The sequence below is a fragment of the Trachymyrmex septentrionalis genome, unplaced genomic scaffold (genome assembly GCF_001594115.1).
Source record: "Trachymyrmex septentrionalis isolate Tsep2-gDNA-1 unplaced genomic scaffold, Tsep1.0 scaffold7, whole genome shotgun sequence".
Classification (NCBI taxonomy): domain Eukaryota; kingdom Metazoa; phylum Arthropoda; class Insecta; order Hymenoptera; family Formicidae; genus Trachymyrmex; species Trachymyrmex septentrionalis.
The window spans coordinates 4393374-4399652 of NW_017305884.1; the positions used below are offsets into that span (position 1 = coordinate 4393374).

Sequence of the window (6279 nt, forward strand, 5' to 3'; positions counted from 1 at the left end):
CATCTTCTTTTCATAGTACAATAATAATTCTTTTAGTATATCTTGTATTTACTTGTATTTATTTTTATGTATTGCTTATTAAAAAGATAAAAAATGTTTATATTTTCACTTACAAAGCAAACTTCAAAAACAAACTTCAGAGTTTTTAATTAAAAATCAATATTTGTATGAATAACAATTTGCTATTCACTGGATAAAATCTAAAAAGAGAGAGAAAAATAGAGAAATTTCTGTTTGAAACTGCCATTATAGATATCCTAACAGATCGCGACTTCGACGATGATCCGGTTGTCCCACTTCCTCCTTACTCATTCATCCAGTCTCGGGCAGTTCTTGGACTATTAACCGGACCACTAAGCGAGTTAGCAACTGGATTACAATAAGTTACAGGATTAACGATGGACATGATGACCGGCGAATTACAGATACGCGCGGGATCGCGAATCAACGGCTGCAATGGCTGCGAAAAAGCTTTCGAGCAGGTTACCAGGAATGAGAATCGCGCAGACAACGACCGCGGCGCGGGTTGGGTTTCAATGCGGTACGATGTAGCATTTTACGTGGCTCAATGTAGCGCAAAGTAGCCTCGGAATTTATGACATCCACTTTAATGTGCTTTAATGCGGCGCATTCGCACGATTTAAAAAAAACGGGATCGTATCTGTTGACGGCAAGTTATGAAATCGTCGTCTCTCGCTGCCGGAGATAACGTCAGCCCGGGATTCCGCAGTCTAACTTGAATCGCGATACCGTGCGTTTCGCAGGAAACAATTCCACGTTTACTGGCTAATTACAATATCGCTCTAGGAGCGAAACAGAGACTAACAGTGGCGTATGAGTTGTGAAGAAAAAGGGAAATCAGAGTATTTTCAAATTCGATTTGAGCACAAATTCTTTGAAATCGAGCAAAAACTTTTAATAAAAAATGTCTTTAAGCTCCAAAAGTAAATTGAACATAAGATAAAGTAAGCGATAAAAGAATCATAATATTATCTTTCGCGAAAATTTTTTCATTTTAACGAAGATTCAAGTATTATTATTAGTAGAAGAACATTGGGTCAGGATGTGATGCAGCTTTATAAAAATCTCTTTATCGAAAGCTCTGAATTCTTTTGAGACATAACTCTCTCAAGCGTGCACGCGTGTAAACTATGTTGAGATAGTAGTCTTCAATTATACGCCAAAAAGAGAAATATGCTAATTGTGGGTTGAATCTAAATGGGTATTCATTAGTAGTTCGTCGCTGTAATAATTTGCCCGTCCTGTAATGCTGCATTCTTCAGGCGAACTCACTAATATGAATCTTCAAGTATGATAATCGACGGTGAGATAGTGCTGTTCAATTACACTATCGAAATGAGATAATCAGTGTATTCCGGTTAAGTAAATGTCCTCCTGGTAGTTCCTTTCTGAGAACGTGCGTTTAATTGGAATACTCAGTTGTTTTCTAAGTGTAGATCTTATTAACATATTCGACGCGTTGCAAAGGATGGGAATTGCTTATACATTTCCTCTCTCACAGCGCTCGTGTCTCACTAATATGAACACGAATTGCGTTATCAAGAATTACGCAAATTATTTTACCATCGACATTTATACATAGGAAATGAACGTAAATAAATGAGATATCAAAGTTTATTTAGAAGATTATGTGTTTTCTACTTTTAATGGATTCAAAATGTAATAAATTAATTTTTTCTTGTATCTTATTTATTCCAAGATAAATCTTTCACTATTATTGTATTAATTGTTTCAAAACATTCGTATAAGGTAAAATCAACATTAAAAACCATATATTTAATGAGAGTAAAAGAGATTTTTGCATTTCTTTAAAAAACTTAAAATATTTCACGATAAATTAAAAGCCAATAATTTTTTTTCATTATAATTATTACAGATTCCTATGAACTATATTGTGTAAAGTGGCAAATTTATTATTCATAGAGATAATGTTTCATTTCATATAATATTGTAATATTTTGCGAAAAAATGGTATGACATAGCTAAATAAAATATAAATTGCCGCATGCTACCGACAAATAAATAAAAGAGTTGATTTATTTATTAAAAACGAATTGTCATCGCGGTGAATCATTTCACGAGTGCACTATCGTGTGCAAAGTAGCATGCATGCCGTATTTGTATTCACAAGTATGAATACGATTATAACATCTCGTTTTTAGCTCAGTAGCGCTGATAATAATGAATGGGCAATGGCATAGTTGAAATTTCAGATCGTCCAGTCGATGAATAAAAGAGCGCACCGCAGCTTCGCCATCAAGTACCGCCATTATACGCTCATCACACGCATGTTGATATGTCGTATGCAATCTTACTACGTCATAAAGCTAAACCGCTACTTCAAACCGCGTCGTTTAATAGTAATAAAGTTAGTAAGATGTCCACCTACATAGTGGCTATTAAGTCGAAGCGCGATCCTAATTCCGCTTTCGTTCTCTCGCGCTACATCTGCAGTATTGAGAAAAATATGAAAATAATATGAAGACGGAAGTAATTATTGTACAGAATATTTTGATTTATGGTTATTCGGATATAAGCGTCATCTGCGCCACTTCACATTAATTCGACAAATTTAACACGTACATTATTAATTAGCTATTTCAACAGCGATGAATATTATATTATGTATATCTCATAAAAATATCGTTTTGAAAATTGTATTTAAATTATCTGAAAAGATATCTACCGAATCTATGTTCAACTTGACGTTTGTTAATATAACTTTCTGTTGATAACAAATTCATACTCATTTGATTACATTAAACGAAATAAAACGTTTTATATCGAACACGTAAATTGATTCGAGTTTAAAAAAAAAAATTGTTAGATCACAAATGACGGTGATCGATTCGGTGGGCTTTGAGTTTTCGCGCGAGGTCAGAAATCTGAACGATACGTCCTGCGGAACCGGGGAACCGCGGAACCGCGGAAGCGTGGAGCTGGTGAACGTACTTGAAATCACACGGTAGATAGTCCGAATCGCAGAGCCCCCGTACCTTCCTCCTTCTGTATCCCTTTCCCCACTCTTTCGCCATGGCCACCTCCACCATCATCGGCTTCTTGCCTCTGCCTCTTCTGTCCCCCCCGCCCCCCCTCCTCCACCGGGGGCGTCCCGTCGCACTAATAATTCGTGAGTACATTGCGGTGATGTTGAGCATTCCACCTGCCAACAGCAACCGGGTATATTCCCCCACCTGGTGGTACCGGCAGGAAAAGTGGCCGCACGCCTTGCAATCCCAGCATTTCTGTGTTGGTTGTGGCCGTGAACGGGGCTCAAGTCCAAGGACACGCGGGAGCGAGAGAGAGCGCTTCTTCGAGTGCCTAGGAGAGAGACTTCCCTGCGTACGAGGCCCGCCGCGTTCCACCGCAGATTTTACCCTGATTTCTACCGGCGCGGCTTACCACCGCAACCGTCCAGGTACGTGATCCGACGAAAAGCCATCTACGGATAGCAGTACGACTTGCGCGCTGGGTGCCCCCCTTCTGAGGTGTGCGGGATGATAAACAGTGTTGTACCGAGCGGCTCGTATATCAGTGAAATCGTAAAGTTCAACACGGCTCTCCACAACGGACGAGTCTCGGAGATGGACGAGATTCTACCGGGGATGCCGATTCTGATCGTTTTCCTGTCATCCGGAACGGGTTACGGAGTAGACGTCGCCGAGATATCCGCTCGGTGGGACGCTGTTGCCCAGATTGGGGACGACCAGGGGACGACGTAGCGCGAATAAAAATGGGCGACAATCTATCATGCGCGTCATCTTCGTGCAAGGAGCAGAATCGGATATTTCGTCGCATAGTGAACTTGTTCGATATATACCGCTTAGAGGTCTTCCTCTTGTCGCAAAATCGGAGCGCAGCGGCCCCGGAAATTCGAGATTGGGGATGATCAGATTGTCGACCTGGACAGGCCGGAGATAAAGGGGAAAAAATACAAAATCGCATCCCCCTTGTCGAGTGCGCACATCTCTTTTTCCAATTAAACGCAAAATTCCGCTTGTCCCTGGGCCGATCAGGCTCGAGTTTTTCCATTTCGCGTTTTCACGTCTCGCCGGATGCTGGACGACGTGCACGCCCCAATCCATTGACGATGCGCACTGTATTCCCGATGAAATCGATAAAGTCCCATCCACGGCAATAGTTATAGCCTCGCGCGGCTACGTACGGTGGGATCGCGGAAAAACAATTTTCCGTCTCGGTGGTTTCGCGCACTCGAGAGAAATTCCGATCTTCCGCCCTCGATGGCGATCTGGAATAATAATTAATCGAATCAGCGTGCAAATGTCGTTGCGTAATCGCAGTCGTGCAGAGCGGGTTGGTGCCGTCGCAGCCGTGCCGTTGCTACGACATCCTACAATTTTCTCTTCCTCGACATTATGGAAAAATGAAACGAAATTATGATGCTGCTTTCATAAGGCCTCTTCCGTTTCTGGGTAACCGTAGGATTACGGTAGAAACGCGGTTTTCAGTGAGGTTAACTTCTGACATAATTGAATCGAAGATTGCTTCTGGAATTCCTTTCAATGTGAAACGTTAAGAAGGCGAAAGGATGCTTATAATGTCTCACTGTTTTCTCGTCATTTCCTTTTTTTTTTACATACAAAAAGAAGGTTCATAGTGTCGATTGAACTGTGCGTGATGTATAATTGATGAACGAATAGGGATAGCAACAAGTTTTATATATATATATATATATACATACATACATATATTATAGCCTTTCGATCGTAAACATCTAGTAGAATTCTGCGCGAGTAGAAACGGTATTGCATAAAGAAGTTAACGGTTTTTACTAGTAGCGTAATCTTACCTGCACCAATAGAAGTTCCGACCCGCTTAATGAGGGTCGTAATAGGACGATCTCTCGAATCAACAGCTTGTACAGCTTGATAAGTGCATCACTGCACGCTTGATTAAAGATCAGGTAAAATTCTTGTCAATATTTTTCTTCACGACATCTTTTCAAATCAAAATGGAGAAAATAGAAATGTGCACGAGTGTAATATTTCATATCGATAAGTCGCAACATTCTTCTCTCGTGGTGCGATTTATTTTAGTATTGGAAACATCTATAGGGATACCTACATTGTTCATTGTGAAAACACTTGAGTTTCATCATCAGAGTGGCATATTAATAAAATAACGCTTGAAAAGCGCAGTGCGCGGACTTGGGATTGCTATATGGTGCAAAAAGTGTGTGCTGAACTAAAAATCGTGTAACAAATGACTAGCAATGTGTAAAAATATATGTTGTATATGCTAACACGGATGTTATTCAATATCGTTTATTATACGTCAGATTCTGATTGCTATAATACGTTTGCTTGGATTCTTTTGCGGATTCTGACAAATTGCTTTTCATTTTAATTCGTGAATTCTGGCAAAAATGCGGCCGCTTTCGTTTTCTATGTATTTTCCAAGAATAGCAAACGCTATCAATCTTTACATTAATTGAAATTTATATTCTATTTTAACATGGAGAAAACGAGTTTGTTGAAGTCTCTAAAAATTTAAGTAAATACAGATCTGAAATTAATTTTGTTGACCGTCAAAATAATTATGTAGGAAACTCAAGCATAATGAGCGATGCTTGAGTTTCCTAAAGTTTGAAAAAAGTTTCTTGCATATCTTTGCAATCAGTTTAACTGTTCTACATTATTATTTTGATGATTTATAACAAAATTATTTTCAGATCTGTATCTACTTAAATTTGTAAATGTTTCGGCAAAATCTGTCCTTTTCTGTGTTTAGTATAACAAGGATATGAAATTAAAATAAAGTTGAATTCAAAATGTGTTAGTAAATTCGATCGGAACGCTATAAATGGTGCGAGAAAAACCTTACCTGACGTCTTATGTATGACTATAATTGCTCAGTCTTTACGAACAAGGAAGTTTATGATAATGCGATTCTCATGTTTAGATGATACAAAGCTGAGAGCACATATTTCACTAAGCGTATACAGTGTTGTGTATTCCGCTAGATTAGTAGCTGACGTTAACATATAACCTCTTTGATCAGATATTCCAGAATTATATTCCAATATTTATAGCCTCATATATATCGATCATGTGATTGACGAAGTATATGATTATAATTTAAGAGCGTGCCCAGGCGCTCCGTTGTTCATCGCGTTTTGGAGCAATGTTTCGCGTCGAAGAACGTTATATGTATTGTGCCGGTGCAACAGTATTCAATTCTTACTTGCACCCAGGCATTCGCGGGAAAATCGGTTCCTGTAATTACCTTAATGAATGG

The 6279-nt window shown here is 39.1% G+C and overlaps 2 protein-coding genes across 2 annotated transcripts in view; one reads left to right on the forward strand and one right to left on the reverse strand.

Annotated features, from left to right (window-relative positions):
• Nucleotides 1-6279, reverse strand: part of LOC108753574 (autophagy-related protein 16-1) — a 424436-nt gene that overhangs the window by 57668 nt on the left and 360489 nt on the right. The gene's annotated exons all lie outside the window — the stretch shown is intronic.
• Nucleotides 3281-6279, forward strand: part of LOC108753573 — a 178615-nt gene continuing 175616 nt past the window's right edge. The window contains exon 1 of the mRNA XM_018495268.1: nucleotides 3281-3439. The gene's annotated coding sequence lies outside the window, so the exon portion shown is untranslated. The remainder of the gene's footprint in view (nucleotides 3440-6279) is intronic.